Below are 14,714 nucleotides of genomic sequence, written 5' to 3'. Positions count from 1 at the left end.
TCGGCCAAGTTCTAGAGAGAGAGTCTCTCAAATCTCTTAAACTTGGATGAATCAATTGTGAGGAAATGAGGCTCCTATTTATAGGAGAGGCTTTACCTTCAATAAGGTAGTTTCCTCTTCTATAGAATATCACATATTCATGAGCAAATATTGCCTCTTTCCCACTTGAGAAACTCGGCCAAACAAGGCTTCTAGAAGCCTTGATTTGTTTCCAATTTTGTTCAAGGCCTTGCCTTGTCTCTCACTTGTCCGATTACCCTAAAGCATCCTCATGCAAATTTGTTTCCTCTTTTTCTTTTGGCAAGTATCTTGATACATTTATGCACAAAATATTCTCTCTTGGTTGGGTATGTTGGGCGCCTATGTCTTCTAGAATGGGCTTCTAGAAGCTTTTCCATTTGTTCATGACAACATGAAAAAGGCCCAATAAGAATTTTCAATAAAATTCTTATGAAATGAAATTAATTCACAAGGCCCAATGATCAAGTCATGGCCGAGTGAAACATGTCATAAAATGACCTTGTCAAAAATTTATTGACATTCATTTCATCGTTTGTCTCAAAAGACAAAAATACCCTTTTCACTATTTTCGTTCTTGTTTTGACTTAGCTTCCAGTTTAACTATTCTTATCGATGTGATTCGTGACAGTGACCTCATGGACCCAAATGAACAAAGCTTTAGCTAAACACTTGGACTCAAAAGTTCACAAACCTTTTCCAAGTTTAGCTTAATGCCAACTGACTCCACTAAAGAGCTGACACTGAAAATCTCTCGGTTCAAATGAATTTATTTTCTACTCAAGAATTCGACCTAATTATGATGAGCGGATCCACTGAATATTATCTATGTTTACCCTTCATGAATGTCATCAGCTAGTCGGGATTTACTAAATTACCATTTTACCCTTCTAGCTGTTATTTCCTCAACTCCTTTGTCGCTTGTGAATAAGTTAGAAACAATGTATTGACGAGGAGCTAACAAGTCACATTGTTTCATCCAAAAGAGTCAAGACTCAATTTGGACACTGGCCAGTTCATTTATTCACACTCCAAGGAACAAAGCATGAGGTGACATACATTGCATTTCAGCAATCTTGTACATGAATTCCATATCTATGAGAACTTCACAAAGTTACTCATGACAGACTCACAACTTAGTACTTCACCAATAGGCCTTGTTCGGAATCACATAGTGAGTCCGAACTTTGACTTTCTCAAATGAGAATACTAAGGTGTGAAATGGCATGTCTCATTTCAGGATTAAGGTAAGCATGATGCAATTCATACATAGTGACTTCGAGACATAAGAGGTTAAATGGTTTGTTCTTATCTTGTCTCTAGAAGTGCACTGGTCAATTCAGTACCTTCGGTAGATACCTAGAAGAACTATAGAGTTCCTAACTCTCAATGCCTCATAACCAGACATCATAGATTCTTCTAACAATCATACTGAGGTCAATAGTCCTTTGACCCTAAGATTGTGAATATATCGTTTTAAGCAAACTACGAAGAGTTTGTTCATGCAAATCTACATTTGTCTCTTCGTAAGTTGTTAAGTTTGTTTATGGACTAAAAGACTATGGTTTTATCATAAAGCTTCAGACAAGGAAGATTGAATGAACGTTTCAACTTTATTAATGAATGAATAGGCAATTATAAGCAAGAGTCTTCATGAGACTTTATTACATCAAATGTTCAAAATAAAGACTACAACTCTTCTTGTGGGCACCATTGACAACACAGTCGACCATGGCCGACCCAAGGGTCAGCCGGCCAATGTCCGGCCGAAGGTCCAACTCCTTCACTCGGCCATTGGCCGAGTGAACCTTCCAGCAGTTCACTCGGCCAATGGCCGAGTGAACCTTTCAGCCGGCCATGCAGTTCACTCGGCCATTGGCCGAGTGAACCTTCCAGCAGTTCACTCGGCCAATGGCCGAGTGAACCTTTCAGCCGGCCATGCAGTTCACTCGGCCATTGGCCGAGTGAACCTTCCAACAGTTCACTCGGCCAATGGACGAGTGAACCTCAGCCGGCCCAAGCTTTTCACTCGGCCAATGGCCGAGTGAACCTCACCACCATGTTCACTCGGCCATTGGCCGACCCAACCATTGAGGGGGTCAATGGCCGACTCAAGCATGCTCACTCGGCCAAGGGGTCTTCAAACCACCTCTTGGCCGCCTATAAATACAGGGGCCACTCCCCTAGTCCAGGTAATCCAATTTTGAGTCCCGAAACGCTGTCGAACTCGTACTTCACTCGTTTCGCTCTTCTTTGGCCTCTCATCACCTCTAAAACCTCTATACTCCACCTCAATCCTACTAATGTTGAGCGTCGGAGAGGTAAACAGAGGCACCCCCTATGTTTCCCCTTTGTAGTTCACACCTCTTTTCTTACTTTTTCAGGTGCTTGGACGAGATTGATACCACCAACAGCTAATGGACGACTTGGGATACCAAGTCCGATACGCACGAGTCAAGGCGAGACCACTTGGTCTGGCCTTGGGTCTAACCGCCTTTGACTCCTAAATCGTTGTCCGAAAAACAGCGACAACAACATTAATAACATAGGTTACTCTTTCTATTTTTTTTCAAACTTTTATGGACTCTGATTCCAACAAATAGCCGTGGGAGAAGAATCCGGAGGCCAATGACTATTGATGTGGTTTTCACTGAAGTCAACAATCAAGTCAATAAAATCTGAATTATTTAAAGATGAAGTGGGCTAAATTTTTGTATTATGATTCTGAATATTTGTTTACGTGGAAAATGATTTATTCTAAAATCTGGAATATATGGAAGAACAACGATTTTGAAAATAAAATGAATGAAAAGAAGAACGAAGGACGAGATTTGAAAGAATTATATTGATCGAGAAAAAGTACTAGTAATTATATGATTGATTTTGCCAAATCATTTCTTGGCTTTCTTAACATACATTTATACTAAAACACTAACATTAAATCATAAATGGGAATAATAACGTTAATATCCTCATTAAATCCTTGATATATAACGTTCTCCTATCTATTATATTAGTTAAAGATTTAAATCTCGTTTAAATCTTCTCTATTTAGGTTTTTATTGAGCTGAGCTATCCAATGAGCTAGGCGTCGAACGGATACTTGCAGTTTGTTATGGAGTTGTTCCTATATTGAACTCGTCGTCAAGCTAATCCCATGTTGAGCTCTAATCCTTGAAATAGGTCAGGCTTGCTTCTAGGGACGGAGGCAATGAAGGCTTAGCAGACGCTTAAGGCAGCCTCAATTTGTTTTTATACTTTTTACCAAGAAAAAAAATGCCGTTTTCGTTGCCGTTTCGAGGCTCCTTATTTACGGAAAATCGTCATGCCGATGGAAAATCGAACGGAAAAAATGTGGAAAAGGGCAAGTGAAATGCCGTTTTCAAATGCCGTTTTCCATGGAAAACCGACGTGCCGATGGAAAACCGAACGGAAAAAATGTGATAAAATATATTTAAAATATATACATGTAATACATACATATATTTTTCAATTTTTAAACATATATAAAGAAAATACATTATGTATATAATCTTTTTTAATAGAAAATTGTATATATATAATATTTTATAAATGTGTGCTATTAATAATATTTAATATATATAATTTATAAATGTGTGATATTATCTATTAGAATTGTCTCATTGTATGTGTGATATTATATATAATAGAATTGGATACTATATATAATTTTTAAATGTGTGATATTATATATTAGACTATGTGTGATATTATAATTTATAAATAGAGGTTATTATAAACACATATATTTATAAAGTCTTAAGTGGACTTCTTTTGTGTGATATTAATATTGATATGTGATATCAAGCCTGAATTCGTACCAACATGCAGTGTGACATTAAATGCAATGTCAGTTTTGAATCAGAAAAGAAAAAGTAACCTCATCTTTTACATAAAAAAAAATAAATAAATAAAGAAAACTCCAAAGTTTTCTCTTTCTTCTTTGTACACCACGCCACCACCGGTCAACCACCATCTTCATTTTTTCTTCTTCTTCTTCTTTTTCAATACTCAGCCTATTTTAAAAACGAAAGTCGCCGAAATTCCTCGCCGTTTCCTGGAAATTCGCTCGGCATAAAACGACGAAACGACACCATAGCCTATCGTCGGCCGTTGACCCACCGGAAACGAATTTCCCGGCGAAAATCCGGGAAATTCGCCGGCATTTTATTCCTTGCTTTTTACCTAAATTCAATTTTTTTTTCATATGTTTACATTGAAAATTCAAAAATTAACCCCCTCTGAAAAAAAAATTCACTCTAGCCCTTAGACTCTAGCTCCATCCATGCTTGTTTTGTATCTTCATATTTCTTCATTTTAGCCTTTGAAGTTGGGCATGAGTTATTGAACTTTTTAAGTGGATGAAGTCCAACCCCAACAAAGAACAGCCGTTGAGGGCTTGGTTTGTGGTGAAGTATTGGATAATTTTAAATTTCAATGTATAATTTTGACATTAAAGGTGGAACCTTTAAAAAAAAAAATGAAAGGTGGAACGTAATATTTCACTTAAACCCATAGTAAATACATGTCATTTCCCATAAATGAACCAGATTTTTATTAGATAAAGCTACGTGCACTTAAGAATAATATGTATTATGGGAAAAATTACATAAGTACCTCAAAATGATATAAAGCTCTCTAAATACATCACCTTCAAAATCTTTCATGAAATATTTCACGAGCTAAATATTCATACAAAAATATTTAATACCTACTACATAAATTTAAAATGTGTGTTACCGGTCGTTTTCGGGACACCAGAAATTCAAAAACGATTCAACACCGGCCGGGCTTTGCCGGCCGAAAGCCCAACGGGCCCCGGAACCATCGGGCCCGAATGCCCTGACGCACCCACGGCCCGGCACGGCCGGCGCGCGCGCACCCGCGCCCCCGGCCCTGGGGCCCCCGGCCCAATGGGCCTCAGCGCGCCCTAGCGCGCCTGGCTCGCGCGCACCCTGAGCCCCGGCCATCCCGGCCCGCGCGCGCTCCCGCGCCCCTGGCCTCTTGGCCCGCGCGTGCCCTGTCATCCCGGCCGAGCGCCCCTGCTGCCTCGGCCGGGAGCTCCTGCTGCCCCGGCCGAGCGCCCCTGCTGCCTCGGCCGGGTGCCCCTGCTGCCCCGGCCGAGCGCTCCTGCTGCCTCGGCCGGGTGCCCCTGCTGCCCCGGCCGAGCATCCTTGCTGCCCCGGCCGAGCAATCCTAGCGCCTCGGCCGGGCACGCCGCGCCCGGCCAAGTCCCGCGCCCGGCGCCCCCCGCGCCCATCCAGGCGACACATCCCGCGCACCCTGCGCCTTCCTGGGCGTGATGCCTCGCGCGCCCCTCTCCCGGCCACCCGGTGGGCCTCAAGGGCCCGGCCCAAGGCCTCTCTCCACAACTGTAAATACCCCCCCCCTTGGGGAACGAAAATTCATTCCACAACATACCAACACATCTCTACTTTTCTTCTCTTGAGAACTCTCTCTCGTGCTCTTGTGACATTCCAAGAGTGCGCACTCCTCCACCCTCGGCTCATAAACACAAGGACCCCCCTCCACGAGAGGGAGCGCGCTCCTTTTCTGCGACCCGAGCTTCAGCAGTCCACACTGCTCTCCAGTTTCTTGGCCATTGAGCTAGAACTCTGAGCTACGAGACAAGCGACCCCTCTAAAGTCTGCACTAGAAGCTACGAGCCGGGTCCTACTCTAAATCCTTGGATTCTCAAGCCTCCGAGCCCAAGATAGCCCTCAATACACAAATTGAACTACGTTATGACCTGATCCCGACTAAAGGGTACGTAGGCAGCCAACCTTTGGCACGGTCACACCCCCCAAAACACACCTCAGGGTCTGGAGGGTGCAGCTGTTGGATTCGATCTAGGGTTTAAGAAAATAATTAACGCTTCGGGAAGCGGCGGAATTTTAAAAATTTTCTTTTACAAGTAAAAACGGTTTTTACTAACCTAGACAAGTGCAAGTACATGTAATTAAAAACTATTATAAGCTAAGAAGTTTACTAACCTTTCTTGAAGCTTGAACCTTGAAGAAGCTTTTGGAAAGTTGCAACGCTCGTCTCCCCTCGCAGCACGTCCCTCTTTCATTCCTCGGCACCTCGAGCAACCACGAAAGTTTCTATCACTAAATCACTCGAAATAAAGGAATTAGTGAGTGGGCACTTTTAAACACTACGACTTAAGAACAAGTCTTAAAGTTGCAGAGCTAAACACTAGGTCGAGTGAGGACCTAGGTGCCAAAACAAGAATAATAAAAAATGAACTAGAGAGAGAGAGAGAGGAGTTTCGGCCACAATGTCTAGAGAGAGAGTCTCTCAATCTCTAACTTGTGTGGAATGAGAAAAATGAGAAGAATGAGGCTCCTATTTATAGGAGAGGTCTTACCTTCAATAAGGTAGTTTCCTCTTCAATAGAATATCACATATTCATGAGCTAATTTCCTCTTTTCCTCTATGACATACTCGGCCAAGGTAGGCTTCATTAAGCCTTGGATTTGTTTCCTATTTTGTTCCATGCCTTGCCTTTTATCTCATGTGGCCGAAGTTCCTTATGCATCCTTATGCAAATTTGTTTCCTCTTTTTCTTTTGGCAAGTATCTAAATACATTTATGCACAAAATAAACTCTCCTATTTCTCTATAGGGTAGGCGCCCAACATGTCTCTAGAAGGAGCTTCTAGAAGCTTCTTCATTTATTCATGAGAACATGAAAAAGGCCCATTAAGAATTTTCAATAAAACTCTTATGAAATGAAATTAATTCACGAGGCCCAATGATCAAGTCATGGCCGAGTGACATTAAGTCATCAAATGAACTTGTCAAAAAATTATTGACATTCATTTCATCCTTTGTCTCAAAAGACAAAAATACCCTTTTGACAATTTTCGTTCTTGTTTTGACTTAGCTTCCAGTTTAACTATTCCTATCGATGTGATTCGTGACAGTGACCTCATGAACCCAAATGAACAAAGCTTGAACTAAACACTTGGACTCAAAAGTTCACAAACGTTTTCCAAGTTTAGCTTAATGCCAACTGACTCCACTAAAGAGCTGACACTGAAAATCTCTCGGTTCAAATGAATTTATTTTCTACTCAAGAATTCGACCTAATTATGATGAGCGGATCCACTGAATATTATCTATGTTTACCCTTCATGAATGTCATCAGCTAGTCGGGATTTACTAAATTACCATTTTACCCTTCTAGCTGTTATTTCCTCAACTCCTTTGTCGCTTGTGAATAAGTTAGAAACAATGTATTGATGAGGAGCTAACAAGTCACATTGTTTCATCCAAAAGAGTCAGGACTCAATTTGGACACTGGCCAGTTCATTTATTCACACTCCAAGGAACAAAGCATGAGGTGACATGCATTGCATTTCAGCAATCTTGTACATGAATTCCATATCTATGAGAACTTCACAAAGTTACTCATGACATACTCACAACTTAGTAATTCACCAATAGGCCCTGTTCGGAATCACATAGTGAGTCCGAACTCTAACTTTCTCAAATGAGAATACTAAGGTGTGAAATGACATGTCTCATTTCAGGATTAAGGTAAGCATGATGCAATTCATACATAGTGACTTCGAGACATAAGAGGTTAAATGGTTTGTTCTTATCTTGTCTCTAGAAGTGCACTGGTCAATTCAGTACCTTCGGAAGATACCTAGAAGAACTATAGAGTCTCCAACTCTCAATGCCTCATAACCAGACATCATAGATTCTTCTAACAATCATACTGAGGTCAATAGTCCTTTGACCCTAAGATTACGAATATATCGTTTTAAGCAAACTACGAAGAGTTTGTTCATGCAAATCTACATTTGTCTCTTCGTAAGTTGTTAAGTTTGTTTATGGACTAAAAGACTAAGGTTTTATCATAAAGCTTCAAACAAAGAAAGAATGAATGAACGTTTCAACTTTATTAATGAATGAATAGGCAATTACAAGCAAGAGTCTTCATGAGACTTTATTACACCAAATGTACAAAATAAAGATTACAACTCTTCTTGTGGGCACCATTGACAACAAACTCCCACTTGACTCAAAGAAGATGTGTGTAGTCTTTCATGCCTCATTTCTCACGATGTTGGTCGAAGACCTTGTTCGCTAGGGCCTTGGTGAATGGATCTGCGAGGTTGTCCACCGTTGAGATCTTCTTCACTTCCACGTCTCCGCGCTGCACGATCTCTCGAATCAAATGGTATTTCCTCTCAATATGCTTAGAGCGCTTATGGCTTCTAGGTTCCTTTGAGTTAGCGACAGCCCCACTATTATCACAATAAAGGGTCATGGGCTCGTCGACATTTGGAACAACTTCCAAATACTTAAGGAATTTTCTAAGCCATACAGCCTCTTTGGATGCTTCACAAGCAGCCACATATTCTGCTTCCATTGTGGAGTCAGCAATGCAAGATTGCTTAATACTTCTCCACACAACAGCTCCACCATTAAGGATGAACACAGATCCCGAAGTGGATTTCCTGGAATCCTTATCCGCTTGAAAATCGGAGTCGGTATATCCCGTCATAGTCAGGTCAGTTTATGAGTATGTAAGCATCAAGTTCCTAGTTCTTCGAAGATACTTAAGAACATGCTTAATAGCAATCCAGTGCTCGGGTCCAAGGTTCGATTGGAAACGGCTAACTACGCCAACGGCGAAACATATATCAGGTCTAGTGCAAAGCATAGCATACATGAGGCTTCCTACGGCAGAGGCGTAAGGAATTTTCCTCATGTCTTCAATCTCTTGTGCAGTCTTGGGAGACTGGTCCTTAGAGAGTGAAACTCCATGCCTAAAGGGTGTTTGGCCCTTCTTGGAGTCTTGCATCGAGAAGCGATCCATTACCTTATCAATATAAGATGCTTGAGAGAGCGACACTGTCCGGTTTTTCCTATCTCGAAAGATTTGGATCCCCAGAATGTACGCGGCTTCTCCTAGATCCTTCATATCGAATTGCTTTGCCAGCCAGACCTTAACCTCAGATAACTTACCCACGTCATTACCAATGAGTAGTATATCATCGACATATAGTACCAGAAACACAACTTTGCCTTCGTGTATTAACTTGTAAACACAAGGCTCATCTATTGACTGTTCAAAGCCAAAGCTTTTTACAGTTTCATCGAATCTAATATTCCATGACCTAGATGCTTGCTTTAATCCATAAATGGACTTAAGCAACTCACAAACCTTGGTCTCTTGACCTTCTTCCAAAAAACCGTCTGGTTGAGATATGTAAATGCGCTCGTCAAGATTGCCATTCAGAAAGGCTGTCTTGACATCCATTTGCCAGATCTCATAGTCGAGAGCTGCAGCTATGGATAGGAGTATGCGGATGGATTTAAGCATCGCGACTCGCGAGAAGGTTTCTTCATAGTCAATCCCTTCTTGTTGGGTATAACCCTTCGCCCCAAGTCGTGCTTTGAACGTCTCGACGTTCCCATCAGGACCCCTTTTCTTCTTGTATATCCACTTACACCCTACGGGTTTAATCCCTTCAGGAAGGTCTACAAGTTTCCAGACATTGTTGACATACATCGAGTGCATTTCAACTTTCATGGCATCAAGCCAAAGGTTTGATTCAGAACAAGCCATCGCTTGGCTATAGGAAACAGGATCATCCATGTCAGACACGGCTACAAGAGAGTCTCCATAAGACATGTACCTGTCAGGCTTTTGAGTAGCCCTCCCACTACGTCTAAGTACTACTTGACGAGATTCTGATGAGTTAGGTTGTGTTTCAGTTTGGGTAAGAACAGTTCTTACAGATGAGGTAGAAGCTTCCTCACCCAACTTTTCTTCAAGCACAATTTTGCTTTTAGGTTTTGCATCCTTCATAAAGTCCTCCTCAAGGAAACGAGCATTCGTGCTAACGAAATTCTTATCGTCCTCGGGACTATAGAAAGTAAAACCTTTGGTTTCCTTTGGATATCCCACAAACAGGCACAATTCTGACCTACTAGCCAACTTCCTAGTCTTTTGCCTCAGCACGTGTGCAGGGCAACCCCAAATTCGGATGCGGCCAAGATTCACTTTACGGCCAGTCCATCGTTCATAAAGAGTACCAGGAACAGTTTTGGACGGAACTTGGTTCAGAATATAGGCGGCTGTTTCAAGGGCATATCCCCAAAAGGAAAGCGGGAGTGATGAGTAACTCATCATTGATCTAACCATCTCCATAAGAGTTCGGTTTCTTCTCTCTGACACTCCGTTTTGTTGAGATGTGCCAGGTGCGGTAAGCTGAGAAGCGATACCTTCTTCTTTAAGAAAGTCATCGAACTCTCCAGACATATACTCACCACCTCGATCAGATCGAAGGGTTTTGATCACTTTGCCAGTTTGCTTTTCCACTAAAGCCCTAAAGACATAAAATACGTTAAAGGTCTCGGATTTGTGTTTGAGCAAATAGACAAACCCATATCCTGAGTAATCATCGGTGAAGGTAACGAAGTATTCATATCCTCCGCGTGCCTGTTGGTTGAGCGGACCACATACATCAGAATGTACTAGTTCCAGCAACTCAGTGGCTCTTCGACCCTTATCAGAGAAAGGTCGCTTAGTCATTGTTCCTTCTATGCAGGATTCACAAGTAGGTAGTGAACCTATTGCAGAGTCTTGGAGTGGACCGTCCCTCACAAGTCTCTTAATCCTATCTAGACTGATATGACCAAGTCTTAAGTGCCATAGGTATGTTGATTTTGTTAGATCGGAGGATTCAGAAAGTTTGATCCTCTTTGGCTCCCTAATTAGATCGTTATCTATTTCGTTGTTTAAAAGGGAAGGTTGAGTGGGATAGATGTAAAAAAGACCATTCTTCATACATGCATCAGTGACAAAAGAATTAGAAAAAGAAATACGAATTCCATTCTTTATAAACTTTAAACAATAATTTTGCTCGAAAAGTTGAGCAACAGATATTAGGTTTTTCCCAAAGGAAGGAACATAATAAACATTATTCAAATTTAAAGTTCGATCTTCAAAAGATAGCGTCACGGATCCCACGGCCTTCGCAGACACCATGCTCCCATCACCCCATTTGAAGCAGAACTCGCATTCCTCTAAGCTTTTGGTTTTCTTGAAACCATTCAAGGAACAACAAATATGGTTAGTAGCAGCGGAGTCAAGAATCCACGTTGATACATTATCACCTACTAAGCATGCTTCGGTAACTAGTACAATACTATGTTCCTTTGCTTTGAGATAGGCGGGACAGTTCTTTTTATCGGTCTTGTAAGGTCCCTTCTCAGTTCTAGAGGCGGAGGCTTTATGCTCAGTAGCATGTGCGTCTCCTTGATTCGTCTTTCTCTTAGTGAGACCTACAGCAGTGTGAAGTTCCATCATAAGCTTGGTAACAGTGTACTCTAGCTTGTTTATGGAGTAGTTCATCTTGGAGGTATCAAGAGACGCGGGGAGAGTTTCTAAGATCATATCTATGACATTCTTCCCATCAATCTCAGATCCTAGGATTTCCATTTTATTCAGATAACTAATGATCAGTATCATAAAGTCTCCAACAGGAGTCCTAGCCTTCATGCGACAGTTCATAAACTGTCGGACTGCTTGTTGCCTTGTTTGACGCCCTTGCCCTTCAAACATCTCATGGAGATTGGCGAGCATGTCGGCGGCAGTCTCGATGTCAGGATGTTGTTGTTGCAACACATTGTTCATTGATGCTAAGATATAGCACCTCACAATCTCATCGGAGCAGAGCCAGGCCGCCAAGGCGTCTTTGTCCTCTTGAGTTGAATCATTATTCGTCAGAGGAGGACACGGGGTGGTAAGTACCCATTTGTGCTTGTTAACGGTAGGTTTTATGTCGAGGTTACGTTTCGAATCTACGTAGTTTTCGTTTTCGAGTTTGATCGAGGAAAGGATGAGAGATGTTTGCGAGACATGTTGCTTATTTAAGTTGAAACAAGTTTATGATTAGTCTTTGGTTTAGGATTTAAGTTTTATTAAGACTTTTATAAAATCCAAAGGTGTTATAAACCAAACGATAATTTACTCCCACAAGAGAAGGCCGCAAAAAATCTCCTTTTATAAGTAAATGACACATCATTAATGCTAAGCCAAGATGTCAATACATCTATTTTGACTAGCCACCTTTTAAATTGGTTTGATCACTCACACCCTTTCGCAGAGCCTCAAGGGATGATTACTAGGGATTGAGCCTAAGTGTGCAACCAACCACTTAGTCCAAAAGGTCAACTTTGAAAAACAATCCCCCAAAGGGAGGCCTTGCCATCATCGTCTCACTCTCGGACGTAGCTCATTGAGCAATGATCGAAGCAATAACGCCTTGGAGTACTCCCATTTAAGTGAGGGTCGTAAGAGCGGCTCTTAGTCCCACGTTAATTGCTTCTTTCATTAGTGTTGGGGATCGTGGGTTATAAACAACAAGTATAACCCTCCCACTTAGTTTTTGGAGTTGGTTCATCGACTCTTATAAGTTCGGAAACAAATTTCCTAGTTAGAGAGCGACAGAGCGGACAACTAGAAGAGAATCCTAGATCGACATGTTCAGAGAAGTATTAGTGCATAAAGGCACAAGGTACATACTCGATCTTTTCCTATTTTCTATTTCGGGAAAGTGCATGAGGGAAGTGTGAACTTCAACTCACTCGAACACTTGAAAGTTTGAGATTACACATCTTTTATTTTTCGGCTTGTCTACAAAGAGACCTCCCACTCAAATTTTCAAGAGCATATAGATTTTGAACATATGTGATATAGATATAGTTTTGAAAACATTTTGAAAACTTATTTGATTTGGGTGACAAAATATTTTCAAGTTTGAAAGTGAAAACGGTTTTTCAAAATTCAAACTAGTTTGGTAAAAATTCAATTTCAATTAAACTTTCAAAAATCAAAACATTTTAATCTTACACATCATGTTTATAATCATATGAAAAACATTTTTGCTCAAGAAAATTTTCTCATTAGAGTTCTATAACTCATGGTAGTGGGGTTTGAAAATCCGGATTTCTAAAAACTGGAGTTTCAGACAGCCGCGCACCTCGGAGTAAAATCGCCATATCTGGCGGCTCCGATGTCCTTTTGAGCCGAAACCGGTGGCATTGGACAGAGGACAGACAGATATTTAATTTGATTCAATAATCATTAAATTTCGATTTCTGAGCAGAGAGTTATGCCACTTTTAATTCGGGTTTACTCCAGCTCAAAGAAAAAGAAATAATTAAAGCTTGGTCCTTTTTAGGTGCGAAAAAGAATCGAGTGTAATGGAACGTTTTATGAAGGTTGTTAAATCGAGTGTAATCAAGTAAAAATAAGAAACTAGCAAGATAACAAAACTAGTCACAAAATTTTACTCGAAATTTCTCAAACCTTTAAAACACGTTTTTCAATATAAGAAATTAAAAACTTTTAGAACTGATTCTAATGTGTTTTAAAAACATCCCAAACTCATAGAAAATCAACATGGTTTTTAATTTAAAGCCAAGAGCAATAAATTAAAAAAAAAAATCTAAGATTACAATTCTAACTTGTCACAAAATTAGTAAACTTTCGAAAACGGTTTTCAAGCTCATAATTTTAAAAACATGTACATGCATCTCTTTGACCATAGCTCTGATACCATTTGTTGGAATCGATCTAGGGTTTAAGAAAATAATTAACGCTTCGGGAAGCGGCGGAATTTTAAAAAATTTCTTTTACAAGTAAAAATGGTTTTTACTAACCTAGACAAGTGCAAGTACATGTAATTAAAAACTATTATAAGCTAAGAAGTTTACTAACCTTTCTTGAAGCTTGAACCTTGAAGAAGCTTTTGGAAAGTTGCAACGCTCGTCTCCCCTCGCAGCACGTCCCTCTTTCTTTCCTCGGCATCTCGAGCAACCACGAAAGTTTCTATCACTAAATCACTCGAAATAAAGGAATTAGTGAGTGGGCACTTTTAAACACTACGATTTAAGAACAAGTCTTGAAGATGCAGAGCTAAACACTAGGTCGAGTGAGGACCTAGGTGCCAAAACAAGAATAATCGAAAATAAACTAGAGAGAGAGAGAGAGGAGTTTCGGCCACAATGTCTAGAGAGAGAGTCTCTCAATCTCTAACTTGTGTGGAATGAGAAAAATGAGAAGAATGAGGCTCCTATTTATAGGAGAGGTCTTACCTTCAATAAGGTAGTTTCCTCTTCTATAGAATATCACATATTCATGAGCTAATTTCCTCTTTTCCTCTATGACATACTCGGCCAAGGTAGGCTTCATTAAGCCTTGGATTTGTTTCCTATTTTGTTCCATGCCTTGCCTTTTATCTCATGTGGCCGAAGTTCCTTATGCATCCTTATGCAAATTTGTTTCCTCTTTTTCTTTTGCCAAGTATCTAAATACATTTATGCACAAAATAAACTCTCCTATTTCTCTATAGGGTAGGCGCCCAACATGTCTCTAGAAGGAGCTTCTAGAAGCTTCTTCATTTATTCATGAGAACATGAAAAAGGCCCATTAAGAATTTTCAATAAAACTCTTATGAAATGAAATTAATTCACGAGGCCCAATGGTCAAGTCATGGCCGAGTGACATTAAGTCATCAAATGAACTTGTCAAAAAATTATTGACATTCATTTCAGCCTTTGTCTCAAAAGACAAAAATACCCTTTTCACAATTTTCGTTCTTGTTTTGACTTAGCTTCCAGTTTAACTATTCTTATCGATGTGAT

This window comes from Urtica dioica, chromosome 7 (assembly GCF_054948205.1).
Source record: "Urtica dioica subsp. dioica isolate 48M chromosome 7, U.dioica_male_clone48M_v1_H2, whole genome shotgun sequence".
In the NCBI taxonomy this organism is placed as follows: Eukaryota; Viridiplantae; Streptophyta; class Magnoliopsida; order Rosales; family Urticaceae; genus Urtica; species Urtica dioica.
This window is presented reverse-complemented; position numbering follows the sequence as displayed.